The sequence below is a fragment of the Micropterus dolomieu genome, linkage group LG10 (assembly GCF_021292245.1).
Source record: "Micropterus dolomieu isolate WLL.071019.BEF.003 ecotype Adirondacks linkage group LG10, ASM2129224v1, whole genome shotgun sequence".
Lineage (NCBI taxonomy): Eukaryota > Metazoa > Chordata > Actinopteri > Centrarchiformes > Centrarchidae > Micropterus > Micropterus dolomieu.
The window spans coordinates 12,581,616-12,599,201 of record NC_060159.1 but is presented as its reverse complement, the minus strand read 5'-3'; the positions used below and the strand labels follow the sequence as shown (position 1 = coordinate 12,599,201).

General features: G+C 40.0%; 1 long non-coding RNA gene across 1 annotated transcript; it reads left to right on the top strand.

The window, feature by feature from the left end:
* The first annotated feature begins 4,463 nt into the window (after positions 1-4,463).
* On the top strand, positions 4,464-16,541 carry LOC123977506. Its single transcript, XR_006826695.1, has 2 exons — positions 4,464-4,576; positions 16,409-16,541. It is a non-coding gene; the product is annotated as an uncharacterized LOC123977506 (long non-coding RNA).
* The last annotated feature ends 1,045 nt before the right edge of the window (positions 16,542-17,586 follow it).

Genomic DNA, 17,586 nt, shown 5'->3' with positions numbered 1-17,586 from the left:
ATACCTATGAAACACCCATACTGGTGATTTTAATTAGAGCTCTTCTTTGTGGCTGTACAAGGGCTGTGCTTAATTGACAGCACTCTCCCACTGTATCGTAAGCCAAGTGTGCCACATCCCATGTATTTTTTTATCACTATTTTTCTAGATAATACACCATCTTGGCAGGTGCTGTAAAACTCATTGAAAAGTGTTAATTTTAGTCAGGTATATCACCTGACGTTTCTTAATTATGTAAGATGTTACTTTTTCCTAAGTCCTGTAGTCAATCACAACATGCCTCACCGTCTGCCTCTCCAAAGTTGCTAATTATGAAGTGCAGCTTGTACTCCTAACAAGTACTTTTATGATTAAGACTTCAGTACTATTATTAAAGGATTGGGTTGTTTAAGAGAGGTCCATAAGGAGAGCTCCACCCCAACTTGGAAAATGCTCCTAGTTGAAACATGATCTTCTCTCTCCTCCTGCAATCAAATAAATATTTAAGCATTAAAAGTTCTTGTTAGGAGTAGTACTTATGTTACGTTGCCCACAATCTCGGGACCCAACAGTTTAGCCTCTGGGGGTAACAACCAATATGTCAGGGCTTCCAGTGTAGCCAGCAGATATCCAGATAACGGATTTCCATGCCAAGACTTCTTCTTCTGTGCCTGTCTTGTTTAGGCTATAGTCCGATAAGCAATCTCAGAACCCATCACTTATCTTCTAACGGTTTAAATGCTGATCCATTTTAAAACAGCATTCAGAAATTAACTAAAATCATCAACAGAATGTGAAGAAATAACAGTTTTGAACTTATGTCAAAGATGTCCATGTTCGTGCTGCAGGGATGTTTCCTGAAGTTTGTATGCTAACCAAATAGCACCGGCCTGTCCTGTCTTGTAATACAACTTTGTACCTCAAGAGGAGATAGTGAGTCACTGTAGCGTTCAGTTTGCCCTCAGTCCAATGTGAGAACATGAAGAAGTAGCGCATCCCTGAGGGCAACAAACCACATTTGGCTGCAAAGAAAGAAGTAATAGAAATGAAAGCAAAGCAGCAGTTTACAATGGCGTTGATTTCTACCACTGGAGACAGCTCTTGGCGAGTAAAGAGATGAAGTGCAACATTTCTTCTAGACTGGTAAGTAAACAACTATTAATGCAACACATTCTCACTACTAACTCTTCACATATGGTCAACACCCCTTGATGTCTCTTTTCAACGCCCTGTGTACCTCTTTAGCATTGTTTGTGGACATGTAGAGCTCTGCTGTCAAGTTAGCAGCAATACATATACAACATCCGGTCAAGTTACAATAAATATGTAACGTCTGGTCGGTCTTTCAAAATAAAACTGCTGGTTAATGTTGTGAAACGGAACGTTGTTTATGTTCTAATACAGTTTTTTTCACCTAAAGTACTTGGTTAGGTTTAGACAAACATGATGGTTTGGTTTTAAATAACAATGTTACATACTTATATGACTTCACTTACGTAACATTACTTACAACTTAAGTCACACAACTTATACAACTTACACAAACTACGTAACCTACAAATACAAAAACTGGTTTCCTGGTTGAAAGCCTGGTTTCTAGCATGTGTCCATATGTAACAACTTGGGAGTGAGAACGAATTGGTTAATGCTAAGATTGGCTATTTTGCAATAGCATATTAGCATATAGCTCCTTTAAGTACAGGATGCAGTGCTTTTCCAAGTTTTCAAATATATCTTTCATCGACAGTAGGCTACGATATTCATTTGGTATCTGTTTTGTAAATGACAAAATGGTGTCACACTATGGTGAAATCAGAATGCCCCCAATTTATCCGTCAGTGTGATTTTTTTTTTCCTACTGCAGGAGCGAAGTGTCAAAATTCATCCGTCCATGTTGTCTCTAAATGAGGCCACTTAGGTCTGAGAGATATGGTATTGTGTGTAATGACTTAATAGACAAAACAATTCATCCAGTAAACATCCCACTTCAAAACACACAGACATTATCTTCAAAATTGCAAAAGCTTCAGTGTTAAATGTACTCTGATAACAAGCACTGCGTGAAACACACTTGACATTAACATTTAGATTATAGGAACCCTTGCCCTGGAGCCACATCAGCTTTAAGAGTGAATAAACAGTCATTGTTTTTGATCACCTAATAGAACGTCACTGAAAAATCATTAACAGTCAAAAATTAAAAACACTACCAGTCTTTATATACGTTGGCACAGAACTGCTGAGTTAATTTAACACTAGAAAAATTTACAGCCGTTGGTGTTTGTGTGCGTAAGTGGCCACCACTTGCTATAAAGTAGCACATGGTCTCAACAATATCTACATATGCGGCAAAACACGCACACGCACATAAACACGAACTTGCAGGGAGCTAAGACCGTGGTTAATTATTAAAGCTGGTCAATAATAAGCCTCAAATCAATTTTTTATTGTGTTTGTCTCCTATATTAATCAGACAATCGATTCCAGGCACATCTCTGGTGCTTAGATGAGCCTCAGCAAGCAAAAGAGCAACAGGATGAGAAAAGACGGAGGGAGAATGGAGGATAACAGCTACTACAAAAGGGAAAGAAAGAAACTGAAGAAGAGCAATAAAGCAGCGTAATGCGACAAGACATGACTGTTACTCACTAACCTGAAAAACTCAGGGGATTTTCTTTTTTCTTTTTGCAGACAGGTATGCTGCTACCGTTGATCTTATCAGGTCAGCGGGTGTGAGGATGTGTGTGTGTGTGTGTGTGTGTGTGTGTGTTTGTCCATGCACAGACAGTATTTTGAGGGGCTGTCCTGCTCCATTTCAGCGAACAAGCTGATAAAAAAATAAAGAGATGATCAACTACATTCTTTACACAAACACTACTTTCTCTTTTTATGTCCAATCCTCTCTCTCCCCTTGCTCTTTCTAATTTTTATCGACATTCGTACACACCTCTTATATCATCCAAAAACCAATCAAGTGATCTTTTATTCTTCTGACTTATTATACAATCTCTCTAGCCTTCAGTGGAAAATAATGTGCACCTATCTCACTCAGTGAGAGCTCAATTTACCATAACCACTTGACAAAATGGAGTACTGAAACGAATACATAGAAAGTGTGTAATAATCCAAAGCAATAGATTCAACTTTAGCAAAACTTCAAACAGCGAAACCAAACAGCCGGGGACCCTGACAGGAAATGTCAAGCAGCTTTTAAGGCACAAAGACAAGCCATTAAAAGAGTTGGCGTGACACAGCGTTTTAATATTCCATCTAGCATGCACCTTTGGAAATGTCATCGCTGCATTTGAGGTTGCTGTTATGGAAAGGCACCCGCTTGATTACAGTCATCATCCTTTCAGCAAACCAAGACTTGCGATTTCATTTATTAAAAATCTTCTTGGAAATGTACACATACGCCCACATATACACACTCACACATTTAGAAGCATACTTCTTAACCTTGTGATGTACAACATGGGTAAAAAGTTTTAAGTTCCTATCTCTTATTTGCAATAAATCAATTTCATTATTCAGTATTCCAGGTATTCCTTAATTACCTTATTTATGATCACCACAAATCATTATTTTCATTTTACCTTTGTTACTTTTTGAATAAATATCATTTTTGCATCACTACCCTTCTATTGCACAACATGGGTCAAAAATGACCCCTATTCATTATGTAATTTTCTTTGCTATCTCAGTCTATATCTTTTGAAATAATTTTATTCCATCATTTAATATTTCAAGTAGTCATTAAATATCTTCTTTTTTGTTTTAAAATGATTTCAAAAGATATGGGCCATGTTGTGCATTAGAAGGGATTTGCATAGCTTGTGCATCAAATGGTTAATCACATATTCACACATATCTCCACATTAAATGCAATGGAAACATTATTCCACACCCAGGAAATATTCCAGGCCTTTTTATCCAAGCCCACCATACACACACACACACACACACACACACACACACACACACACACACACACTTTTAGGTGCTTTTAAGCCCTTGTCAGAAAACACACTTCCAATGACAAACTAATAACGGGTAAGTGTCTCCAAGGCAACAGTACGCGACTCACTTGTTGGACAGTCCAAACAGTAACTCTGGGTTTCACAGATTAAAGGGACTTGTAGTGGCTTTCAAACATGTAAAAGGACTCAAGTGGTGTGTGCCCAAAAAGCCTCTGTGTGTGTGTGTGTGTGTGTGTGTGTGTGTGTGTGTGTGTGTGTGTGTGTGTGTGTGTGTGTGTTGAGTCTTCCTTTGGTGCTCATAAAACTGGCTTTGGTCCATAAATTGACAATACAATTGCTGTTTACCTGCATTTTGGCTTCTGATTTTCCTTAATCAGTAAAATTAGAGCACAAAAATACAAGACAAGCTGGGTTGTTGTTGTATTTAGTTACCATGGCAATGAAATGGGGTGACTAAATGAATAGAAAACTTTTACATTATTGTGTCCATTGCAGCGCTGATTGTGCAGGCGTAGGCTCAATCAGTTTGTAATCAGACAAATAATCTTCATGCAGCATCTCTAAGTGTTTGCAAACAGACAGAGAGAAAAGGAAGACTTTTGCTCATGGCTCTGTAGGTAAGTGTGTCATTCATTAGTGGGCTTTTTATTGACTATTGGAGTATTCGAATACAGTATTAGAATTCCATTAGAGTACGGAAAGGGCTTCACCAGAAGAAAGAAAAAAGTGGTTTGTTAAGGGGATGAATTAACAAGTACACAAACCGCCACAGATATGAACTTAATTAGTCACTGGAGAGCTGCATTAACCTGGTTGAACTCAATTAGATTTTTCAAACTTAATCAAAGCCTTATTTGCCAAAGAAATCAAAACAAGCCACAGTTGATCTTTTTTTCAATAGTTTTGCTCTTTTCTTGCACATTCTCATTTTTTCACCAGTATTGGATTGGATTTGTGAGAACAGGTTCGGAAAATGCAGTTTTGATCCCCTCATGTTTGAGTCATTGAGGTTAACACCCTTTGATTGGCTGCATCTCACTGTGGAAGCGAGGCCACAGCTCAAACCAATCAGGCGGGCTGTTTCTGTTTGAGCCCATTGATTGACGGCTGGTGAAGATTGCGTTTAAAATGTGAACATGCATTGATTTGTTGGGGGATGAGTTATAATTCAATGTGCCACCATGAATGTGAGCTGTAAGCGATGTAAGGAGAGACGTGCAGTTTGTAAGCACACACACACACCACACACAGATGCTTAATAAGCAGCACAACTGGTGGCAGAGAAAGATACACGCATTTATCTATAAAAACACTATACAATAGGTTTACACTTAATTTACCATGTAAATTCTTGAGAAATATACAGTTTCTGAGAGAAATATGCAGACAAAGAGATTCACAGTATATAAAAATAAGCCACTCGAATCATGGGGATTCATTTCAAAGTAAAATAGGACATGATGATTAAGCAAACTGTTGCTTTTGTACAATTTTACCAAAATGCTGTACTTAGCATTTTGTATTCTCTTCAGAGTTGCTGCAACAGATGTCATTTCAAGAGGGTACATTAGAATGTCATGGTTTATGTCCATAAAAACATACATTTACTGTTTACTTTTTTTGCTGACCTCCAGGTGTTTAACCTTGCTGCAGTGATGTAGAAGTGTTAAATCCCTGCACGAACTTCCAGTAAGCTGAGGTGGAAAAGTTAGATGTATCAATAAAATCAATGGAAACAACAGAGTAGTGGCCATAGAGAGAAAAAAACTATTAATTCCCATGTTTTAAATAATTCTTGCGCACAAGATACAATTTCTTCCCACATTTTGATTGCTGAAGTGACAGCGGAAGAGGCCGGTGTGTTTACTGGAGAAATTACAGCTCACAGTCCGCTGTATCAGCACCAGTGCTGGCTGTTTTTCTTTAGGCTATACATTATGACAATAAAGCACAATGACAGTATAGACAGATATAAATACAGCCTCTCTTTAGGCAAGACAAGGCTGGTCTGTTGTGCTGGCTGTCTTTATATATATATATACTGTATATATCATGAACACAAATGAATCAAAACATGGGAAGAAAGTTTGTGTGTTTTTGTGTGTCTATGGCCACTACAGGGCTTCACAATAAACATACTTGGCAAATAAATAATTACTTGCATAAAGCATGCGACTAAAACAAGTTTGAGATCTGTTGAGCGATGAGGAGACAAATGAAAACATAAAACAAACATGCCATATTTTCAATCGGGTTTTCTACATGATTTTCTACCATTTAAAGTTTGAATGGCGCTCTTTTGCATCAACTGCATCATTAATGGCACCCAAAACTTTACTTGACCTGCATGATTAACATTTTCCTCACTCATCTGTTATGCCTTGATTGGGCATGGTGCACATATGAAGCCCACAGCCTGAGATGTTGATTTGGTTTTTTTGTGCCATGGGTAAGTAGGCTACATAGCGATGCCTATGCCATTTCCGTGTCTAAGGTCCTAGGTGGTTGGATCTGCTCTGTAGTCTCTGCGGAGAGGAAGAGAGTAGATAGCTGTTCATGATTAGCTCATGAAAGATAAGTCATCTCTTTTAATGTATTTTGGAAAATATTGTGGAAGGTTTACCAAAAACCCATGTAAACCTTTTTGGTTCCAGGAAAATGACATTTCCATGCCCACTTGGTAAAGCTTGCAGACGTTGCAAGAGAAGGAGAACATGAAGAAAGGTGAAATCAATAACATCTGTGAGACATGAGGATGGTGGGAGATTAGTGTCACTGAAAATGACCAAGGCAGTGACTGTCACACCTATGACAGCTAAACTGCCTCGAGTCATGCTCAGACTTCTGCAATCAACAAGACACAGATTGACATGTCCAGTCAGCCGGGGAGGAGAGATGAAGCCCAAACTCTGACATCAGTGATGAGAGAACCAAGCGGTCGTGATGACCCAGACTCTGACAGAGATGCTGAGTCAGACACAGAAATGCTGACAGAATGAGTACAGGTATTCAAGACGAGATGTAAGAGTGGTGAGAGGACACTGGCAAGACTGAATCAACAGCAATACTCCAGTGGTCACAGAGACAACAAGGGTAAAGCTGTGACGGCTGAAGTAAAATAACGTCAGTACTGACAACTAAACCTACACTGACTGCTGATGGAATCTGAATTTTACAGTTTTTATACATGAAACTCATGTTTAAAACTGTTGTATAATGTCCTCCGTGGCTCTGGGGGAGTTTTATCAAGTCTGAGAAAATACCCCTGATGTCATCAGGGTTGTCTGAGCTTGGGCTTTTTGGCAGAAAGCCTTTTTTGCAAACTGGCTACATGAAAGACATAGGTCGGCAAATAAGTCAGATTTTTTCAAGTCACTAGATGGCGGGCCAGAACATTGTCAATTGACCATTTATATTCCAACATTTACTGTGTGTGTGATTAGTTTAGTTGGTAGTGCACAGGATTCCTGTTCAGGGGGTTGAGTGTTCAATCTTCAATTGCTGCTAGTATTTTTTCTTCCTTTTTTAACAAATTGATTGTGAAGAGATCATATTACATCTTGCAATTAAGTATGTGCAGGAGTGTGTACATCCCGGAGACTGGTCCACATCAATCTATGGACGCTTATTTTCGTGTCCCCAGTATGCCGCTATCAAAGTAATCTGGCCAGCTTTGGCCCGCGGGCTGCCTATTGCCGACCACTGACATAGATGTTTACTGGGCAGAGAGAGTCTAATGAAAACATGGCAGTGAGTTGCACTATAGGAAATTAGTCTATTGTTCCATGCGCACAGCATGAAATCACATTGAAGCTGCAATTATTATTGACAGACTTCTTTATTAAAACAACTCGAGTCTGTGTGGATGGGCTGTAAAAAAAAAAAAAGATACACTGGCTGGTCTTCTGTTGTATTTCTGACAAAGTAGCTGCTCAAGGAGTGTTTGCTGTAGTATTACACTCACCAGTAACCATGGCTGCTGCTAAATCAACCAGGACTAAGATCTTTAAAGTCAAGATCATAACTTGAAGGACAACATTTCAATAAATGTCAAAATGTTTCTCTTACATTTTTTCTCAATTGATTTGGCACATTTACTGAAACAAACTTACAATTGTCAAAAACCTAAGTACAATCCTCACACCAGGTGGTACATTCAGCACACCACTCTATGTGACCTGCAAAAGGTGATTACTCAATCAAAAGAATTAACTCATGTTTCAAATGTAAATAAATCCACCAATGAATAAATCATTGTCATCAAAACAAAAGGTTCTTTTATCATTGCTTAGGCCAAGACAATCAAAATGAAAAGACATCTTGTCAAATGACAGTGTACTCTGAATGTGTGATAGTTTCCTACTTTGAAAAATTGTACAATTGCTAACATTATTTTTTTTAAGCAGCTGAATAGTATTGATGTTAGTCATGGCACACACTATACTTTCAACAAAAGATTAATTTGATGCCCAGATTAGGTTGCACTCTCCGACCAGCCTCTGTCATACTTAGGCCATGGTTGATTACATGGTCTATAATTGTTGCCTGTATCTCATTTGAGAGGATGCCCCTTCCTCTTGCACGGGCAGACTCTAACAATACCACACAACTATTATGTATTTAATATATGTGTGACAGATTATTGTGATCATTGGTCCCCTTAATGAGCATGTGTATAATTGCATTTGAGAGAAATATGATTTATTAGCAAACAAATGCAGTATTTTGATCTGCAAGGCTTACTCAGAGCATTTTGTGCCAAAGCAATTATAAATGACTACAGTCGTGTGAACAAGTGACCTAATGTTCATATAAATAGTCATATAGTTTGACAAAGTTTTATAGTCATTCCACGATTGTTGGCCAAAGCGATTGGGAAAACTGTAACCAGAGAATCAGTAATGTGATATGATTCTTTCCCACAAGGCTCCTATTTTTCTTCCTATCAATCATTTTACTCACCAACTGAAATCTGGGCATGTGGCAGCGTTGCTTGTAGGGCGTCCAAAAGGGCAAGAAATACACACAGTCAAATGTACGAAACATGAACAAGCCCCCAGTTTTAACCTGCTTATTTTGAAGAGGACACAAATGCAAAAGCTTTCACCAATCATTCCTTATTAATATAAATTAGAGTTTGTGTATTTGCTGTATACACACATAGTTTGTCTATATGTGATGAGATATTTTAACAAACATTTTTGATGTGTTCATTTTTGGTTTAATATTCGGTTAAGCATTTTATGTTGGTTTGTTGCTACATGGAGTTTGAACTGAGTGAAATACTCAAACCCAAGACATGTTGTTTTTTAAGGCTGCACCGCTTCATCAAATGGAAATACTGTTGATGCACGATGATGCGTGACTTTATACACATTTCCCCAAAGTTCAGCCTGACATATTTTGGATCTGTGGAAACTTTGGAATGCACACTGGAGTTTTGAAATTAAGCTCTGCTCTCCAAAGCAGTGGTTCAGATAATCTGACTAAACTTGGTGTTTGTTTGTGATTGTCTGACCGCTCATGTTGGACTGCCACCACGTCTTGAGGTAATGCTAAATAAAATGCTATCATAACCAATAAGAATGATGGCCACACCTATTAAAAGCAGTAAAACAAAAAGGCGATTTTTCCTGTGTGATACATTATTGGAGCCTAACAGCAGTTCAGTCACGTTGAATAGTAATCAGAACTATGACCCAACTAACAAGGAGACAATATTGTGTTGCTGCCTGATCTCTAAAGCTAATTCCACTGCCAGATAGATATCTTTTGGTAATTAAGCCGATAAAAAAAACACCCGCAGATATGAAGGCACAAACAAGATGACGATAGGAAGACACACACAAAAAGAGAGAAGGCAGTTTGACATGTGGCGTGTATGTGAGAGAGAGAGCTAAATACGCAAGACAGGAGAGAGAGTGAGGTAAGTTGTCTTAGAGCACATGAGGTAACATGATGTTACAGTGTGACAAAGAAACACACACATGAACACCTTATTTTTCCTTCTTTCTCATACTCAAACACAAGCATGACTATATCCACAGGGACTCACACACACAGCGGAAAAACACCCATGTGTGCACGCGCCCACACACACACACACACACACACACACACACTTAAAGCTTCTTTCTTTTCTTAATTAGCCTAAAGCCCTGATGTCTGGTTTCAGCTCTTCTTCTCAGTGTGGTGCCAGCGCTTCTGTTAGTTAAGATTTCAACATCCTCCACTGCTCTCATCTCTCGCTCATTTTGTCTCATCTCTCTCTCTTTCTCTCTCCATTTTGCTAGTACACACACACACACACACACACACACACACACACACACACCCTTCTCACTTTGCCCGCATTTCCATTGCAGTTCTCGCTGGATTCCTTTCTTAATTCATCACTTCTCCTCGACTTGCTCTGGATCATCCTCCCACTCTGCTTTTACCAGGAGTGTTATCTCATCAGTGTTTTGTTTTTCTTCTCCTTCTTTTCATTGCCCTCTCTACACTCCCCTCTTTCTTTATCTGTCATTTCAATGGGCTTCAAAAGCTTCGTTGCCTGTCATTGTAAGTGCTGCCTCGCTGGTTTTCAGACCCCCACCCCCCACCCCCCGTGAAAGTGAGAGAATCATCCACTGGAGCATGCTTGATGACATCTATCCAGTGGCAGTGTGACATCCGTTCGCTGTGTGACGCATTAACGAACCCCGGAGGACGTCACACCCTCCAAAAAGAGCATCCCATAAACACTTCCCCAGCTTATCCTCTGCAAACAGGCCACACACAGAAAATACACTCCAACAATCTTTTTTGACCAAATGCCGACCCTGCTCATGGGTGGAAGTCTGTGTCAGAGTGTTGCCATGGTTACGCCGATCCTTGCCATTCATCACGAGGTCGGCAGGACGCCTGCAGGGAGGGAGTAGCAGGTAGCCTTGTCTGATGGGTGAGTGTTTATGTATGTGTGTGTGTGTGTGTGTGTGTGTGTGTCGGGGGGGGGGGGGGGGGGGGGGGGGGGGGGGTTGTTTGGGGGTAAGTAAGAAGGAGGAGGAGGTTAGTTGAAGAAGGAGAGAAAAAGCTGTTAGTGAACACAACCTGATCCTCTGGAGTGCCCAATTCTCTCAGTATTTTAACGCTCTGATGTTGTTTACCCCGGCAGCAGCCGTTATCATCATCAAAGCCTGTAAGTGACACTCTCCAAACGAACTGTTCTGCGCCCCCTCCTCCTCCTTTTACAATCGCCATGGTAACTGATTGCCTCATTCTCCTCTGGCTTGAATCCCTTGGAAACACAAACACCTGTTGTTCCTGTTGCTGCTGTCGTCGTTGGTTAGCTTCGATTCGCCTGTCATTACATTGGATTGTTTGGAAAAGTTTCGCTCAGAGCAGAAGCGAAGCTGATCAAGTAAACACCAGAAGGAGTATATAGGTTACTGCATACTATACTCAGAGCACCTTCTCCTTTTTCTTCATTTTTTCCCTTTTCCTTCAACAGTTTTGGTTATTTCATGTGAGACACACAAATCACTGGCTTGAAGGGGGTGGGCTGAGTTGGAAAAAGGGTGATGTATTTCTGTGCACCAATCAAGAGTTTAGCACCATTTGTATTAAAAGTGATGACACATAGGCCTATCATATGTTACCAGCAGAGATGGGGACTCGAGTTTGAGACTCAGACTCGAATCCGACTGCACAGGCAGTGACTTCAGACTCGTCCACAAAAGATGAACGAGCATTTGTTTGCTTGCCAAAGTTGTGGTGGTCTATTAATGTAATGATTACGTCCCACTGGCTGCCAACATGTTAATTATTAACGCTGGCTGCAAATGGGTTGATCATGTAACATTACAGTTTTATTAAGTTATAACATTACACTGGTTTGAGAGTCTGGGGAATGTGTTGACTTACAGTAATTTACAAGCTGTCATTGATTGCATTGCACATTACGTGGTTGTGGTCTGTGAAAAAAAGGTTACAATTACAGTTTTATTTAGTTAATGTTACCCTGGGTTTGAAAGTTTGGGGGATGTGTTGACTCACAGTAGTTAATTAGTCAGACTTTTAAGCTCAAATTCATCCTCAGCACTGCTCCGCTGATTATAGTTTATTTCCGTTACCATTTTTATAATTGCTTCTGTATTAATGTATATTGTCTGCTATATAGCAGAAGGGAGTTACAAAACTCAATTCCACTAACCTGTTATATTGTGACAAATAAATGTACCTACCTTAATAAGTCATTAATTGCATTGCACATTACATGGTTGTGCTCTGTAAGTGAAAAACAGGTTACAGTTACAGAATTCCTTATAGCTATGCAGTTTTATAAGCATCCTGGATTGAACACAGCAGGTAATACAACATTCATTATAACCAGGAGTGACTTGAGACTTGACTTGGACGGTAGCTCAAAGACTTGTGAGCATCTCTGGTTGCCAGCCCTCTGTCTGATCAGAGCACACCCAAACAACCCCAATAAAGCAGATTATGTGAGTTTTTGAGCTCTTAATTCTTATCAAAATAATACCTATGGATATTTTTTATGGACTTTGTTGCTTCTTTAGCCATTAATATTTAATGTTATAGAGAAATACCTTGAATATGAATCCATGTTTTGAGGGGCTTTAACTGGTAAATTTTCTTGTTGAGACTAGCCTCCCATTATTCCACATATATTTTTCTGTATAAGTAGCTTTGAGGGTGGGGAAAAAAGCATTCAATTCCACCCTTTCTGACAGCATTAGGTATAACTCTTTACTGAAGCTGTATGATATTTGTGATGAGTGAAATGTTTGCAAAGGCTCCATGTTTTTTTATGGCCGCATCATTTTATCATCTGGAAGCATTCTCAGTGTCTCAAAGCGTAAAAACATTTTTGTTTTTGAAATTTTTTTTAAAACTCTGCTCCAGTGAGCATCTCAACACCAAGTCAATTTACTAGCTGTTCTGGAGCCTTCAATTACTTAACACGGTCTTCCTCAGCACATGAAGTTGCCTAGCTGTCATAGAACTGTATATGTCACATTTTCTTTTTTTTTTCTTTGAAATGTGATCTCTAAATTGCTTTTTTGAAGAGAAGCCTGGGCAAGAAGGTCATAAAATGTCACACACTACACAAAAAACTACAGAGATCATCAAATAAAGATGCATATATCTGTAGAGATCCGTGACACATGCAGACCTCACAGATTTAAGAATTCCTAAACAGCAAAACACACAGCCCTCCCACTCTCTCAAAACTTTTTGTAATCATCGCACCTACACTCGGAAAGGTAGCAAAGGTCTCCTAAACTCAACTTTCCACTGTGTGTGAGGTGTGTGTGTGTGTGTGTGTTTGTGTGTGTGTGTGTGTGTGTGTGTGTGTGTGTGTGTGTGTGTGCAGAGCAGGTAATTTGCTTCATTCAGCCAAAGAGATCGACATCAATGAATGTCTGATTGCAGGAGAAGAGATACTAAATGCTACACGCGCACATGCATAAAGAATGAAAAAGACGCACGAATACACACATAGAGAGGACGCAGAAGTGATAATCTGCACACATGTGGGTGTGCTGTACGTACACAGACACGTACATGCACACACACAGGTAGCTGCATGGTACCCAAGATACACACACACTGCTGATGAAACTTTTACTGCATTTAGTCAGAAGTATTACCCAGATATTCAACTCCTCTCCCTCGCTCCATCCTCTTTCCCTCTTCTATTTGATGTGTTTAAAAAAAGAGACAGCAACACTCATATTTACAGCAGGGCTGAGAAAAAAATAAAATATATATATATATATACATATATAAATATATATATATATAAAAACATCTCCCCTGCTGCTCATATCGATTTGGCAGATCTGCTCGGTTCACGTCCTCTCTCCCTCTCTCCTTCCATCTCCCGCTTTGTTTCTTGCTTCAGCTCTGTCCTTAAACATGCACAAACAATCTTCCAGTCATTCTGGATCCCCAGCTTTGCACTACCCACACTGTTCTGTCCCAGGTCTCAAACCAGCTCTTCACCTCCTCTCCAGCTTTCTCTCTCTCTTTCATTCTCCTAAACAAGTGAACAACCTGCCAGTTTGGGATCCATACAGCAGTCAGTAACAGCTCCGGGGATGCGAAGAAGTGTGTGCTTGTAAAAGAGGATGTGGTGTTGCTGCTGATATGTGAAATGCAGCATTACTGGCTTTTCTTTCACCTCTGAAATAAAACAGCTGTTACAGAAACATTTCATGCTTACAGACACACATCTCTCAAGAGTACTAGACATTTGTGTGATATCATGACCTCATGCTGCTCCTTCTTTTCACATCCAGCGCTTTTTGTAACACAGAGTTAGGCGTCTTTTATTTCATATCACAGAGCTGCTTCTATAGAATCACAGTAAAAAATGACATAATGTCTTGAATTATTGTTAAATGTTACAATACATCAGACTCTCCAACTGCGGGAGTAGAATTCACATGACTACAATGCGAATAAATTCATTTCATCAGTTTTGCAAAATCAAAAGTCATTTTCTGTCGTAGTTGTGCAGTGATTCACTCGTCCTGCCATTACTTTAACTTTTGAGAAGAGCCTTGTGCCACTGGCAAAATGTTTCACTTGTTTTAAGAAATGTTTAAAGTCAAAAAGATTTTTAAAGTATATTATGACACTAAAGATGTCAAGAGTTTCCAGTAATTTTAACAGCACTCACAGAGACTCTCAATATTAGTCATCCATTGCAGATAAACAGTTCAGTTGGTTCAGTAGTAAGCATGTTATCAATCTCCTTCCATCTTTTTGCTGATTCTTTTTCTCGATGTTCCATCATTGGATCTAGTTGCTTCTGTAAGGCATTAACGATCTCTCTCTTTTAGAGCTGTGATTCAAAAACTATCTCAAAGTACTGTACTGAGCCGGTCGAGGCAGATGGCCGCCCGCCCTGAGCCATGGTTCTGCTCGAGGTTTCTGCCTCTTAAAAGGAAGTTTCCTTGCCTCTGTCGCCTAGTGTTTGCTCTTGGTGGGAATTGTTGGGCTTCTGTAAATAAAATCATAGAGTACGGTCTAGACCTGCTCTTTTATGAAAAGCGCTGTGAGATAACCGTTGTTGTGATCTGGCGCTATATAAATAAAATTGAATTGAATTGAATTGAGCCACTGAGGGTAACTAGTCTCTCTCTTTGCGTTTGCGCACACTACTGCATTCAATATCAGCGTGACAAAATTCTTTCACATTAAAAGTAGCCATCCTTCAGAACATTAGCTAACATTTGAGCTGAGAGTCAATTTACTAAACTAAGCAAGAATACGTCACCCACGCCCCAGAGGCAAAAGCTAAACTACAAAAAAAATCAACACTGCTTAGTGAGGCGCACGGTCAGTTCTACGAGCTTGCAAAAGTATGCAGCAGAGAACACGGGTTTTGCAGAGTTATGCATGTTGAAAAGAACCTTTCCCAGAACCTGCAGGCTGTTGTAGTAAAAACTAGTCATCTCATGACATGACATCATCAAACATTATTTACATTTTTTGCCTGGTGGCCTGGTGAAGTGAAATCCCCGATTTTAATAAGCTATCAAACAAATACATTGCCCACAGGCATTCAACAGCAGGTTGAACGCACCACCACAAAATGCACACAATGAGCCTTAAAACACACGCAAATGCCCCTACGGCTGCTAAACAAGCAGCAATATTCTAAAGTTATCTACACACAACACAATTAGCTCAGCTAAGCTCAATTAGCTTCATAATAGTCTCTCAGAGTGCAATTCTTTGGCAAGCTAATTACAACTCAAGGAAGCCCGTGGCTGGCTGTGGGTTGTTTGGGACCTTGAGTCTTCATCCGTGGCTAGCACATAGTGTAGGCCCCATGACCACAACCGGCCAGTCAATGCCAAAGACGTCCCCTTACAGTTTTTTTTGTTGGAGGTTAAAAAAGAAAACAAATCAGTGTGCCGGTTAGCTCTCCTGGTAGAGCATACACACCATATATAAGGCAAGAGTCCTTACCAGCCCACAGCACTTTGATGCATGTCATCCCCTCTCTCTCTCCCACATTTCCTGTCTATCTCTTCAGCCGTTCTATCTGTTTATATAGGGAAAAAGAAAGCCCAAAAATTGGAGGTAGTTGGCTAAACAGTTCTTAGCATAAATTGACAAACACATGTTGGCCCATTTTGACAAACTGCACATTAGCACAGGTGTGATGTGACCATTTTGACCATGTTCTTACACTCAGGTCTGAGTTTTGTTTGTATCGTGCAAGCACGCAGGCAACACAGTGGTTAGATTTAAATAATGCATTTTGGTGAGAAACACTGAAGTGAAGCTATTTAGCAGAGTTTCAGGAGCAGGCCACACCTCCATCCATTGATAAATACCCACCTAACCCATCTCCTCTTCTTTGCACTTGTATTCTGCACTCCCACCCTTTACTCTATCTTGTTGCCTCATCTCGTTCTTCCTCTCTGCAGGGTTATAAGGGAGTTCGTCATACCTTGGTGCTACGACGGATTTCCCAGCGAAGCTTCCACCACAATGCATAGCTATCCACAGAGTCCAAGGCTTGCATAATGTTTTTGTTCATCAATAAATCATTTAAACCTATCTGTTGATGGCGTGGTCCTTGCTAGTGAATGTAAACACAAACTTTGTTTGTTGACACCTGGACCTCTGAATACATGGATAAGCACCTGCCCACTACCAGCCACAAAAAGAAAGAAGGAAGTTGATAATGTGAGTCTAATAACCCAGTACTACTCAACCTAACACACTCGATTTGCCAATAGGTATGGTGTAAATCCTCTAATATACGTGCTTTATTCAAAGAGGCAAAATGTGATGATGAGCCATTTTTGAATTTATATCAGTAAAGTACCTTTTTCACTGTAGTGCTAATAGAGGTTGCAGCCCTGCACCAATGTCCTTGTTCTCTCCTGCTCTGTTATTCTGTTTTACTGAAACCCTCCCATGTAATGCAAATCTGGCAGCACTATCTTCAGGTGAGACCTTCTATTTCTCGCTCTTCTTTCTCTCTTTAGTCATTTCCCATCTCCCTTGCTTATCCTAACTCTGACCTCATTCGTTTTTCTTCCTTTCTTTATGTTCAATACTACGACTGTCTTTTCAAATCTGTCTTAATCCTACAGTATCTTTTAAAAGGGCTTTGTTTGTATGTGTGTATTTCAGCGTACTACAAGTAAAGGGGCTACTAGACAGATAGTCACTCTGTGGGGGGCAAGGTTGTGGGTCAAAGACAGATAAGACAGGATGGATGAAAAATAGAGCAGTAAAGGAAACAAACATGGCCTGGAAGGGTGACTGATTTCCCAGGATTCGTTGTGTTGACAAGGTAGAAGCTGAGTGAGGGATTTCCCGGAATGCAAACATTATTTTTTACTCCCTTTCTCTCCTTTCATGTTTTCCTCTTCCTCTCACATCGCAGACTCCACAGAGGACTCGTAGGCGCAAGTTAAATGCCTTGTTTCAAAGAGATAACCTCTCTTCAGCAGAGGAGAGAGTTTGTAAGATCCAGTCTCATTCAGCCCCCTCCCCGGAGGGGACACATTCTTTTTCTCCTCTGCCCCCCTCTCTCACCTTCTGGATGGATTGCAATGATGGCTCACTGCCTGCACCGAGAGCTTTGTCTGAC